The sequence below is a fragment of the Palaemon carinicauda genome, chromosome 1 (genome assembly GCF_036898095.1).
Source record: "Palaemon carinicauda isolate YSFRI2023 chromosome 1, ASM3689809v2, whole genome shotgun sequence".
NCBI lineage: Eukaryota > Metazoa > Arthropoda > Malacostraca > Decapoda > Palaemonidae > Palaemon > Palaemon carinicauda.
The window spans coordinates 28,423,664-28,438,663 of NC_090725.1; the positions used below are offsets into that span (position 1 = coordinate 28,423,664).

General features: G+C 39.1%; 1 long non-coding RNA gene across 1 annotated transcript in view; it reads right to left on the reverse strand.

The window, feature by feature from the left end:
- The window catches only part of LOC137641647 (uncharacterized), a 31,198-nt gene extending 21,549 nt beyond the window's left edge, over positions 1-9,649 (reverse strand). The window contains exon 1 of the long non-coding RNA XR_011044563.1: positions 9,581-9,649. This is a non-coding gene — a long non-coding RNA (uncharacterized lncRNA). The remainder of the gene's footprint in view (positions 1-9,580) is intronic.
- Positions 9,650-15,000: the final 5,351 nt, after the last annotated feature.

Sequence of the window (15,000 nt, forward strand, 5' to 3'; positions counted from 1 at the left end):
ATAGCTGATTCACACCCATGGTGGTGGGTAGAGACCAGTATTAATACAGTTTACGGCGTATATGCTTAGAGTTTTTGACAGTTATATCATAACAAAACCCAAATAAATATAGGTACCTGGTAAGGAAGCTGACTTTGACGATTACTCTGCCTTGTTAGTCTGCTTTCCTCACGAAGCCCAGCCATCCTCTTAGGATGCTGAAAGACTCCCAGGAGCTGAAGTATCAAGGGCGGCAACCCAAACAACAGGACCTCATCAAACCCCTAATCTGGGCACTCTCAAGAAATGACATTTGACCACCCGCCAAATCAACCAGGATACGAAAGGCTTCTTAGCCTTCCGTACAACCCAAAAACAAGATTAAAAACATTTCAAGAGACAGATTAAAAGGATATTGGAATTAGGGTAATGTAGTGGTAGAACCCTCACCCACTACTGCACTCGCTGCAACGAATGGACCCAGTGTGTAGCAGTCCTCATAAAGAGTCTGGACATCTTTTAAGTAAAATGACGCGAATACCGACTTGCTTCTCCAAAAGGTCGCGTCCATAATACTTCGCAGAGATCTATTTTGCTTAAAGGCCACGGAAGTTGCTATAGCTCTTACTTCGTGTGTCTTAACCTTAAGCAAGCAACGGTCTTTTTCACTCAAGTGAGAATGAGCCTCTCGGATTAAAAATCTGATAAAATATGACAAAGTATTCTTTGACATAGGTAATGATGGCTTCTTAACTGAGCACCATAAGGCCTCAGATCCACCTCGTAAGGACTTAGTACGAGCTAAGTAGAACTTAAGAGCTCTAACTGGACACAGTACTCTTTCAAGTTCGTTGCCTACGATCTCTGACAGGCAAGGTATATCAAATGACTTAGGCCAAGGACGAGAAGGCAGTTCATTTTTAGCCAGGAAACCAAGCTGAAGTGAACATGTGGCTTTATCTGTGGAAAAGCCGATGTTCTTACTGAAGGCATGAATCTCACCGACCCTTTTAGCCGAAGCCAAGCACACTAAGAAAAGTGTCTTGAGGGTGAGATCCTTCAGGGAGGCTGAATGTAATGGCTCAAACCTGTCTGACATCAGGAACCTTAGGACCACGTCTAAGTTCCATCCAGGAGTTGCCATACGACGTTCCTTAGGTCTCGAAAGACTTAAGGAGATCTTGGAGATCTTTATTATTGGAAAGATCTAAGCCTCTATGTCGAAAGACCGAAGCCAACATGCTCCTGTAGCCCTTAATAGTGGGTGCTGAGAGGGAGCGAACATTTCTCAGATGTAAGAGAAAATCTGCGATTTGGGCTACAGAGGTACTGGAAGAGGACACAGATGCTGACTTGCACCAGTCTCGAAAGACTTCCCACTTCGACTGGTATACTTTGATGGTAGAAGCTCTCCTAGCTCTCGCAATCGCTCTGGCTGCCTCCTTTGAAAAGCCTCGAGCTCTTGAGAGTCTTTCGATAGTCTGAAGGCAGTCAGACGCGGGGAGGCTTTGATGAAGATCCTTTACGTGGGGCTGTCGTAAGAGATCTACCCTTAGAGGAAGACTCCTTGGAATGTCTACCAGCCATTGAAGTACCTCTGTGAACCACTCTCTCGCGGGCCAGAGGGGAGCAACCAACGTCAACCTTGTCCCTTCGTGAGAGGCGAACTTCTGCAGTACCTGGTTGACTATCTTGAATGGTGGGAATGCATACAAGTCCAGGTGAGACCAGTCCAGTAGAAACGCGTCTATGTGGATCGCCTCTGGATCTGGGACTGGCGAGCAATAGATTGGGAGCCTTTTGGTCAACGAGGTGGCAAAGAGGGCTATGGTGGGTTGACCCCAAGTCGCCCAAAGACTCTTGCACACGTCCTTGTGGAGGGTCCATTCCGTGGGGATCACCTGACCTCTCCGACTGAGACAGTCTGCCAAGACGTTCAAGTCCCCCTGGATGAATCTTGTCAACAGGGAGATGCCTCGATTTTTTGACCATATGAGGAGGTCCCTTGCGATCACGTACAGCGTGTGGGAGTGAGTGCCTCCTTGCTTGGAGATGTACGCCAAAGCTGTGGTGTTGTCTGAATTGACCTCTACCACTTTGTTTCGAAGAATGCTCTCGAAATTCATCAAGGCCAAGTGGACTGCTAATAGCTCCTTGCCGTTGATGTGCATGCTCTTCTGAACTGAGGTCCAAAGACCCGAGCATTCCCGACCGTCCAGAGTCGCACCCCAACCCAAATCCGACGCGTCTGAGAACAACACGTGGTTTGGGTTCTTGACTGCTAGGGACAGACCCTCTCTCAGACTGATGTTGCTGTCCCACCAGTTCAGGCATGCTTTTACTGGTTCGGAGACCGGGATTGATACAGCCTCTAAAATCTTGCTCTTGTTCCAGTGAGAGTCTAGATGGAACTGGAGAGGGCGAAGGTGAAGTCTCCCTAGCGAGACAAACTGCTCCAGGGATGACAGAGTCCCTACGAGACTCATCCAACTTCTTACTGAACAACGTTCTCTTTTCAGCATGAGTCGGACTTTGAGCAGGGCTTGTTCTATTCGGGTGGCAGACGGAAAAGCCCGAAAAACTAGACTGCGAATCTCCATCCCCAAATATAGAATCGTCTGGGATGGAATCAGTTGGGACTTTTCTAAGTTGACCAAAAGTCCCAACTCCTTTGCCAGACCCAACGTCCGGTGTAGATCCTGCAGACAGCGATGACTGGACGATGCTCTGAGAAGCCAGTCGTCCAAGTACAGGGAGGCTCGAATTCCCGATAAATGAAGGAATTTTGCCACATTCCTCATGAGCCTCGTAAACACGAGAGGAGCAGGACTGAGGCCGAAGCACAGTGCTCGAAACTGGTACACCACATTCCTGTAAACAAACCTCAGAAACGGTTGGGAGTCCGGGTGTATAGGAATGTGGAAGTACGCATCTCGCAGGTCGAGAGAGACCATCCAGTCTCCCTCTCTGACCGCTGCTAAGACGGACTTCGTGGTCCCCATCGTAAATTGTGTTTTCGTAACAAAAACGTTGAGCGCACTGACGTCTAGCACTGGCCTCCAACCTCCTGTATGCTTTGGGACTAGGAAGAGACGGTTGTAAAACCCCGGTGATTGAAGGTCCGAGACTTTCACCACCGCTCCCTTCTCTAGCAACAGAGACACTTCGTGATGTAGAGCTTGTCTCTTTGACTCCTCTCGATACCTGGGAGAGAGGTCTATGGGAACTGTTACTAGAGGAGGTCTGCGTACAAAAGGTATTTTGTACCCCTCCTTGAGCAACAGAACAGACTCTTGGTCTGCACCCCTCTTCTCCCAGGCCTGCCAGAAGTTGTTCATTCTGGCCCCTACCGCTGTCTGAGGACGTGGGCAGTCAGACTCTGCCACGGGAGGACTTGGCTCCTCTCCTCTTACCTCTCTTTCCCTCGGCACGAGAGCCTCCCCTGCTGGGAGCTCTGCCACGAAAGGGCGGGATAAACCTAGACGCAGGAGTCTCGATTCTGGGTCTCACAACAAAGGATGAAGAAGGAGCTCCCTTGCGAGCAGAAGAAGCCATCAGGTCATGTGTGTCCTTCTGCACAAGCGAAGCAGCAATGTCCTTAATCAGCTGTTGTGGAAACAAGGCAGCCGATAAGGGAGCAAAGAGCAGTTCCGATCTTTGACAGGGAGTAACTCCTGCTGAAAGGAAAGAGCAAAGGGTTTCTCTCTTCTTCAAGACTCCCGACGTAAAGGTGGAGGCGAGCTCATTGGAGCCATCGCGGATGGCTTTGTCCATACAAGACATAATAAGTAAGGATACATCTTGGTCAGCAGACGAGATCTTCCTACTTAATGCTCCTAGAGACCAATCTAGAAAGTTAAAAACTTCAAAGGCCCTGTATACGCCTTTAAGGAGATGGTCAAGGTCCGAGGAGGACCAACAAATTTTCGAGCGTCTCATGGCCAGGCGACGGGGAGAGTCTACGAGGCTTGAGATGTCACCCTGGGCAGAGGCAGGGACTCCCAAGCCGAGAACTTCTCCCGTGTCATACCAGACGCTCGATCTAGAAGCTAGCTTAAAAGGTGGGAAGGCAAAGGCCGTCTTCCCCAAACTCCTCCTGGTAACCAACCAGTCGCCTAGAAGACGTAAAGCCCTCTTAGAAGAGTGAGAAAGCACTAGCTTAGTAAAGGCAGGCTTGGTAGCAGCTAAGCCTAGCGCAAACTCAGACGGAGGCGAACGAGGAGCAACAGTAACAAAATGATCTGGGAAAAGATCCTTGAAAATCATCATGATTTTCTTAAAATCCATCGAAGGTTGTACAGTCTTAGGTTCTTCTACATCAGATAAAACGTCCAAAGGATTATCATTAGGAGGAGGATCAGCAACGTCCTTATCTGAAGGAACCTCGTCCGACAACTGATGAGTCTCAAGCAAGGGAGAGACCTGCCTTGGTGGCAATGCTTGACAAGCAGAGTCCACACGCAAAGGAGCATCAGTAGCAGTCCAGGACGCTACGTCATGTAACTGCTTAACGGACTGACTAGCAACAACAACAGGAGCGGGAGGACGCTCGACGTCAAGTCGAGACTGCCTTGACTGCCTAGATTGAGCAGTTAAAACAACTCTTGACTGCGGTGCTTGACGCTCAACGTCAAAACAAGTCAACTTAGCTGGTTGGCGAACGTCCTGAACGTCAACACGAGCATGCGGCAGCGGCTGAACGTCCACAAGCGGCTGAAAGTCAACACGGGACTGCATCGAGTGAGGCTCTAAGTCACGTGACTGACGTGACTTTGTAACGTCAACGTCAACAGGACGAGCAAAGGCTCGTTTGGGCGGCTGACGGCCAGGATCACGATCAGCGTAACGGCGAGGATCATCGTGAACCTGCTCAGCAGTATACTCCTCCATAAGTGAGGCAAGCTTATTCTGCATATCCTGCAGGACAACCCATTTAGGATCAACGGGATTGGGTACGGGTCGAGACGATGGTAACGTCTGTGACTGCAAAACATTGCCTAAACTAAGACTCTCGGAGCCCGTGTTACGCTTCTGTTTAGGCGGCGAGCAGTCTTCCGATGACTGCACAGGGTCAGAGCTGTCCCAATGGCTACAACCAGGATGCTGGACCTGTCCTGAAGGGACTGACTTCCGCTTTAAGGGTCTCGAAACCTTGCTCCACGGTTTCTTACGCGAGAAGCCTTCAGATGACGAGGAGAAAACCGCCTCGCTCGTCTTATGGTAGGGGCGGTCTTGACAAGACACGCCCGAAACCATAGAGGGAACGTCTGTTCGTTGGTTAAAGCCTCTCGTCCCCATAAGTCCTATGACATTACTTCTCCCTGGTGCATGGGAGCTTGCAAGAGGTCTCGGACTAGGCGAACGACAAGCACGAACAGACGAACCCTCGGTCGTAACACTGATAACAAATTGCGCACTAATCACTTTATCCCCACGATTTTCTAATGTGGCACTCTGACACTTTAACACTTTTACATCTGCCATGAGTTGATTACGGTCCGTAGCCAAAGATTCAACTCTCTCGCCCAACGCTTGAATGGCACGCAACATATCCCGCATTGATGGTTCATGAGTGCTAGTAGAAGGTTCAGGCACAACTACTACTGGGGAAGGATTAGGTTCAGGGGCATGGGAGGAGGAAAATTCTAATGATCTAGAGGAACTTCTCCTCACCCTATCTCTCTCTAGCTTACAAGAATACTTATCAAACTCTAGCCAGTCGAATTCCGAAAGTACCACGCACTCATCACACCGATCTCCTAATTGACAGGTTTTACCCCGGCAATTAGAACACACGGTATGTGGGTTGAAAGAGGCCTTTGGAAGACGTTTGTTACAATCCCTAGCATTACATTTACGAAATTTAGGAATTGGAGAAGGGTCAGCCATTTTGAAAAGTCAAAGAAAATCCAAAAACAATCCAAAGTCATCAACAATAAAATCTATCCAAAAAAGAGTTCAAGAGTTTTAATTGAAGATAAAAACACCTGCACTGCGAAAGCTCAAAACCAAAAAGAAGTACTTCACCAAGAATGACGAAAAACTCCAGGTCAACAGCGAGTAATGGAATCAACTTGTCGACAAGACCGACAGAGAAGAACTGGAGCTGTTTACATGTATATGCGGTATCTGGCCGATAGTTGGCGCTGGTGGACACACCCGCAACCTTCATGGCGATCGCTCGCGAGTTTTTGTGTTTTTCTGTCGAGCCGTCCGAGACGTCAGCTATTATATATTCACCGGCTAAGTTTAATATTCAAAAAATTATTTTAAAGCTTGTACACCACCAAACACCTGGCCAATTGTACAATTACTACATTAAAACATTCATATAGCAGATTTTATTATTTTATAACAAACTTAAAAGGCTACTGTATATCACCTTAACATTTACTCTGGGAAAAATTATAGACCAGAATAATAAACTTTTTCATTCCACTATCAATTATCAAACTGCTTTGATCCTCATAATCGATATTACAATATAAATTGATTGTAGTTTTTATTATAGTTTCGTAACCTAACCCTATCATTACAGTATATGTTTAGTCTTCTCATAACCCATCAAAACTAGAGGACGAGATTTTGTGTAATTATCGACAACAATTTACCTCACAACCGTCAACATCAATGACAACCAAGAATAGGATAAACCAATTTAAAAATAGCATATCTTCATAGGTTACAAATCTACAAAAAATAAAAAACATACAAAATCACTTTTCTCTGCTTCGAAAAAGGCATGATTATGAAATGAGAATCTGTATTATGAAAAATATACATAGGAAATAACTAGATCCCTTCCCAATAACCTACAAAATACAGAAGCAATTTTCCTTAATACCTTCCGAGAAATTCAACCAGGGGGTGTGGTAGCCTGACCTACAGTTTGTTGCATGCACTATTTATATCCTTTATAGTGCCAGCATTTTAATTAAGCTTTTTACAAATTACAAAAACTTTCACCAATATTCCACTTTATATATTCAGTAACAATAACGGCCTTACCAGCAATTAACACTTGACAGGCAGTTATTTTCATGATGCAAAACTTTAAGATTCAAGTTCCATTAGGAAGGAATTTCTTCAGCGGATAAATTACTCGTCGTAAGAAATATTACAGGAAGTTATTAAACGAGAAGTCCGGAAAACAAAAACTTCCCAGATTACACGAGCTCTGAATTAATGATGAAGCCTACTTTTATATTTACTATATTTTGGACTGAGATTTATTTCAGGCTATGGGTTATTATCAAGGCTCGGTCAGGTATGATACGGCCTCTTGCACACATGGGGGGGAGGGGGCTGAGGGAGGTCATTAGGGAGACTTCAGGCTGCCACCTCCCCCCACAAAAAAAATTGCTTGCGATAGCAAAAGAACCTAACCTCATATCTAAATGATAATCACAATTGCACTAAGACAGGTGGTATATATTGGGGTGGATATAACCATTTAATTAAAACAGCCAGTTTAAATTGGAGAAGATATACCGAAGAACCAATGCAATTTCGAATAAGAAGTGGCGCAATTCAAAAATGTACGACTGAGAAACCAGAGGAAAGCATTAACTTAGTCAAGCACGTATTTTCTAATTACACACTTAATCCTAGAAAACCTCACTACATATTAAGCAATTTCATTAAAACTTAAAACTTTGGTTACCTGGAAAGAAAAATACAAAATTCTAAGACTGCAAAGTTAAAAGAATTTGATACTAGTACTAGTTTCACAATATTCAAGTTATGCTTATGTTTAAAATTATTTTACTATTCTGTTTTCGCTCATGAATGGCACAGGCAAGGGACAATGACATTGCCCTATCAAGCAAGACAATGCCCCGAGTGACCATATGTACAAGTGATCAGCACCCAAGCTAGGACCACGGAGGGCCAGGCAACAGCTGCTGATGATTCAGCAGATAGACCTATAGGCTCTCCAAAACCCCCATCCTTAGCTCAAAAGGATGGCAAGATTGCAGCAACCAAAGAAACTATATAGTCTGAGCGGGACTCGAACCCTAGTCTGGCGTTCGCCAGTCAGGGACGTTACCCCATCGGCCGCCACAAGTACACAGAAAGTAAAAATAAATGTAAAGTGAAAATTTCAAACCTACAAATATTTTCAATCTATACAAAATTTTGAAGATACCCAAACATGCTACCAGAAATCTCAATATCCAGAACACCTTATTAGCAAAGATTTAATAATTATTAAGCCACTAGATGAATTAACATAAAAGTTATGCTTATACACAATTTATTTTAGAAAGTAGCTATTTACTGAAAATTCATTACACATTTAATATGAACAAACTATAATTAAAATTGGCAATTAAGAGGGTATGAGCTCACAACAAGCCTCTTTTGGTAGTTTTGAAATCTTAGCAATGCTCATTAGGTGACAACAGACAAATGGCTTTCATGGGCATAAAATATAACCTAACCAATAGATACACATTTTCAAAAACCAAAATATTAAATAAAACTGTCTAGTCTATTGCAGGACAAAGGCCTCTGACAATTCATGTAAAAACAACCGTTCCTAAACTACTGCATGACAAAGGCCTCTGACAATTCACGTAAAAACATGCGTTTCTAATCTACTGCAGGACAAAGGCCTCTGACAATTCATATAAAAACAACCGTTTCTAATCTACTGCAGGACAAAGGCCTCTGACAATTCATGTAAAAACAACCGTTCCTAACCTACTGCAGGACAAAGGCCTCTGCCAATTCATGTAAAAACAACTGTTTCTAATCTACTGCAGGACAAAGGCCTCTGACAATTCATGTAAAAACAACCGTTCCTAACCTACTGCAGGACAAAGGCCTCTGACAATTCACGTAAAAACAACCGTTTCTAATCTACTGCAGGACAAAGGCCTCTGACAATTCATGTAAAAAACATCGTTTCTAACCTACTGCAGGACAAAGGCCTTTGACAATAATTCATGTCTGGGGTTTGGCCTGTTTTCATCACCACGCTGGACAATAATACCCGTGTGTAATTACACACACGTAATGGTTATAAAATAAAACGGGCTACCATACCTGTGATGGGCCATCCTGTTACATACATATATATACATATAAATATGACTTTCCTGTGGCATGCTTGGATATGGGATATGCACTGTCATATATATTATCTATGTATGTACACTGTGATGCGTGCTTATATTTACTGCCAGACTTGCATAAAATTACTCATTGGGTTTGGGAGAACTGTAAAATGTGCCCACGATTGGCCTATCCAAATGTGTGGCTGTCATCTGGCTGCTATGCAGCCGCAATATAAATATAACAATGCCCTCTCTCTGCTTATAATAAATAACAATGCCCTCTCTGGGCTTATAATAATGATACACTATCTTATACTATTACTTACAAATAGATCATGATAATATTCGTAAGATCATTGTAGTATACCAGTTCCGGTACCTGAGGCTTCCAAGTTCCCTCGCGAGTTTGTTTACATCCGTGTTTACCTTTTGCGCCTCTAGGTGGCACTGGTGGCACTGGCGCACAGACCGCAATATAAATATAACAATGCCCTCTCTGGGATTATAATAATGATGCACCGTCTTATACTATTACTTACAAATAGATCAAGATAATATTCGTAAGATCACTGTAGTATACCAGTTCCGGTACCTGAGGCTTCCAAGTTCCCTTGCGAGTTTGTTTACATCCCTGTTTACCTTTTACGCCCCTAGGTGGCACTGGTGCACATGCCGTCTGCCCGCCATATTTGACTTGTCCTAACTCATTATTCCACAACGTGTGATAAACCAATTCAATTGTAACGAACACCAACAAGAATAAATGCACATTAAATATACTCTTTACAAATATCTTATCTTTAATACTTCCTCAATCACTACGTAGAGTAATTAACACACTTAACGTTCGATGTCTTCGCTAAAAGTGCGTCCTAATGTCACTTTTAAGGTAAGGAATCTGAAAACAAGAAAGAAAAAGAGTTAAGCACATTTCTAATACTTTAGCGTCCTTGGAAGATAGTCCCGCCATCTACCGCATATATATGTATGCTTAAAAGAAAATGTAAGAGTAATCTATACAGGGTGGCGCATAATGCTATTTTTAAGACTTCAATATTCAAAGCATATTTTTTTTTTGTAACAGGGCTATTCCCGCTGGTTTCAACAAAATGAAAACTCTCATGAAATCTTTATTTCAAGCTTTAATCTCGGTTAGCGATGCAACAGAGCTTCGTTTAAGGCCATAACTTAAACAAAGAAGGGATACAATGACATCTCTTTACGATCCTTGCTAGTAAACCTGGAATACAGGGTGATACATAAACATTTATACGAAATTTAATTCAAAGAATATCTGTTATTTCACATTTCAAATGCACTTCGAATAGAGAAAACCAACTCTCATATTATGAAAAAAATATATGAAGGCATCTGATGTACCTAAATGTACATACAAGTGGTTTTAGAGTTTTGTAAAAGCAATATAATATACCAAGCTCCAGCTGTTTTAGTCGGCTATTATTAGACATACACAAATACAGGGTGAAACGAAAGTTATCTACAGAAACCAAGCCTCGTAAATAGTAGTTTAAGGTAGCAGCTTGACGTTATGAATGGTAGAAAACAGTTGATTTTAAACCCCAACAATATTCTAAATAGTTCGAGGTTCTTTATTGAAATCAATATTTAGTGCTAATAGATACTGCACGTAATGTAAGAGCAGGCACTTTATGATCCTTGCTCATGTTCAAATCTCAATGTACAGGGTTCACAAGAAAAAATAATTGCTGAAATATTCAATGTTTTGGATTTACATTATATGTACAGTATTTGAAATCCGATTATAGAATAATCTTAGAATCATAATAGTATTCTAAACATCTCGGGTCATTCTCCAAGCTTGAATAAACTTTTATTTAGCTAGAAACTTTGGTAAATCCTAGAGAGGTTCGTGGTACTCTAGGGTCCTTGGCATTCAAATAAAACATTCTCCAGTCTGCACAAATACAGAGTATCTCAAAATCTATTATTGGAAGAGGTAATCATCAAAACGTGGTTTGTCTATTTACATATAGATGCAGAATAAGATAAAACAATAAAAAAATAATAAAAATTAATAAAATGTATAAATTTGGGAGATCAGCTTCCTTCATAACTTAGATTTCTTGAAGTTAGAGATGTGTGAATTGTTAGATTTTTTTTTTGACATTCCGGTAGCATGACGAATACTCATTGCGAGTAAATTCCTGTCTTAATTCATTTGCAAAAGATTAATTAGTGAATAACATTTGTAAAAGACAGATGTTACATGATTATGACAGAGGTTATTCAAGTAATTGCCAAAATACACACACACACACATTATATATATATATATATATATATATATATATATATTATATATATATATATATATATATATATATATATATATATATATATATATATAGCCTATATATATATATATATATATATATATATATATATATATATATATATATATATATATATATGTGTGTGTGTGTGTGTGTGTGTGTGTGTGTACATCCACCACTCGAAATACTACCTTGCTTACAGGGCGATGCAAAAATTAGCAAGACTTGAAAAGCTCAGAAAATATGACTCGCAGTAAATTGAAACTTTTGGCGATATGGAAAAAAAAACATCGTAATTTCATGAGCTGATTTTCTTGTATTCATTAGCGTTATTCAACTTATTGCTAATACAATGCTAATGAGTTGTGACTTGCAATTTCCAGAAAAAAATGTAATGGCATCTACTGTACTTCCAATCTTAATTGAAATGTAATTAGAGATTATCTTGGCAGTATAAAACAATGTAATCGGTGACATTCTAAAAACAGTAACAATGTCAAACCAGATATATCATATATAGACTATTAAGAACGGTAAAAACATCTACGTCATATATAAACTATAATAAGACTCATGTCAGCCTGGTCAACATAAAAACATTTGCTCCAACTTTGAACTTATAAAGTTTGTTAAAGCAATTGAAAATGATGATTAATCTTTAAAAGCTCCATAAAAGACAGATTTCCTAGACATACTTATAGATATCAAATAAATCAGGCAGGAATTGGAATACAATACGCACTCTCCTCGTAAGGTTTCGGGTATTACAGGGTGGTGCAGAATGAATATAGCAACTCCTGTTAGGGATTGTGGCTGGCTCTTACGGATTACTGAATCTTTCAGTATTGTTGGAAATAATTAGCTGAAAAAAGGGAATGAATTAACCACATATTACGCAGAAGCATCGCGATGAAGAATTATTAATGAATTTTAAAGCCAATGTATCATTCTAATGTTAAAATGATCACGTAACTTGAATATGTATCATAGAAAACTTAACTGTACATGCTTAAAAGAAAACGTATGAGCTCACTATACAGGGTGGCACAAAACTTTAGCTTCTAGATTTCTGTAATCGAAACATATTTGTTTTAAAACTGTGATATTAGCTGCTAGGTTTAATATAATGCAAAACAACGTAACACCTTTACTTTAAGCTTAAATCTAAGTTAACAATGCAACTAAGCTTCATTTAATGCTATAACTTAAACGATGAAAAGCTGCCATTACACCTCTTTAAGATCCTTGGATGCTAACCTCGAATACAGGGTGACACAAAAATATTACATGACACTGCACTCAAACCATATTTGTTATTTTAAAATTTGGAATGCATTAAATTGGAGAAAATTAAGCATTGTATAATCAAAATAATTTTGTGATGTCATCTGGTGTACATAAATGTACATGCAGTTGGTTTTAAAGATTTGTTTAAGAAATGTAAAAAAACAAAACTCTGGGCACTTTAGTATCATTGGACATGCAGAAGTACAGGGTGAAACGAAAGTTATATAAGGAAACCAAGCTTTATAAATAGTAGTTTGATGAAGCCTTTCGATGCCATGAATCGTAGAAAAAAAGTTTATTTATCATATCAAGAATATTCTTAATATATCCAAAGTCTTTTCTAAAATCGATTCTTAGTGCTAATAGAAACTACACGTAATACAAGAGTAGGCACTTTGTGATCCTTGCTCATGTTCAAATCTCACTTTACAGAGTTGAGCAAAAAGAATTCAATGCTGAGATATTAAATGTTCTTGACTTATATTACATATAGAGTATTTGAAATCAGACCATAGAATAATTATTGTACAATAACAGTATTCTAAACATCTCATGTCATTCTCCAAGCTTAAATAAACTTTTATTTAGCTGGAAACTTCGGTACACCCTAGAGAGGTTTATGGTACTCTAGGGTCCTTGGCATTCAAATAACAATTTTCCCGCCTGTACAAATACAGAGTAGCTAAAAATCTATCAATGGACGAGGTAACCAACAAAGATGCTTTGCCTATTTACGTATCGATGCAGAATAAGATAAAACTAAGAAAAAATATAAAAAACAAATAAAGATATAGGAATTGGGAGATAAAATTCATCTATAAGTTAGATTTGATGATGTTAGAGCTATATGACTTTGTTATATTTCTTTTTTTTTTCTTTTTTTTTTATAATCGGTAGCATGACGAATACACATTGTAAGTAAATCCATAAATTTGCAATAGATAACTAGTGAATAACATTATTATAATTATTATTATTATTATTATTATTATTATTATTATTATTATTAGTTAAGCTACAGCCCTAGTTGGAAACCCAGGATGCTATAAGCCCAAGGGCTCCAACAGGGTAAAATAGCCCAGTGAGGAAAGGAAATTAGGAAATAAATAAACGATATAAGAAGTAATCAACAATTGAAATAAAATATTTTAAAAATATTAACAATATTAAAACAAATATCTCATATTTAAGATATAAAAGAAACTCATGACAGCCTATTCAACATAACATTTGCTGCAAGTTTGAACTTCTGAAGTTGTTGATGACTTATTATGCAATTAGAAAGGATTATTAAAACAGTTACTAGAATATGAATAAATGTTATCTGTATCAAGTTATCGAGTGTTTGAACATAAGACTCTGAATTTTCTTCCTCTTTTATTTAATATTTAATATTTTAATGTTTTTATGTTGACCAGGCTGACATGAGTCTTTTTATAGTTTATATATGACACATATGTTTTTAACGTTGTTAATAGTTTATATAGGACATATCTGTTTTGACGTTGTCACTGTTTTCAGAATGATTTACTGTTAATTTATTCTCATCATTTATTCATTTCCTTATTTCCTTTCCTCACTGGGCTATTTTTCCCCATTGGAGCCCTTGGGCTTATAGCATCTTGTTTTTCCAACTAGGGTTGTAGCTTGGCTAATAATAATAATAATAATAATAATAATAATAATAATAATAATAATAATAATAATAATAATAATAATTATTATTATTATTATTATTATTATTATTATTATTATCATTATTATTATTCATTAATAATCGTTTCTTTATTTCTCAGTCGAGTTTGTAAATATCTGTAGGTACTAAATTTCACTTCATCTTTGAATGTTACATCAAAATGTGTGATCACTTTTTCTAATACTCGGAATATTCTACTTTTTATAATACTCGGAATATTTTACTTTTTATAATACTCGGAATATTTTACTGTTTCTAATACTCTGTATTCTTTACTTTTTCTAATACTCTGAATTTTCCACTTTTTCTGATACTCTCAGTTATTTTACTTTTTCTAATACTCTGATTTTTTCACTTTTTCTAATACTCTCAATTATTTTACTTTTTCTAATACTCTGAATTTTCCACTTTTTATAATACTCTGAATTTTCTACTTTTCCTAATAATAAATTTTTATTTTTTTCTAACACTGAATTTTTCACTCTTTCTAATACTCTGAATTTTTACATTTCTCTTTCGTTCGCCTTTAACTAATGACTGAAACCTTAACCACCGTAAGGCGTAACTATCCCTTAAGGACATCGTAAGTGTAATCTGGCGGCAATATCCCGTAGACTTTAACGTGTCACACGAATTTTCTCATAAGATATGCTCTTCATTC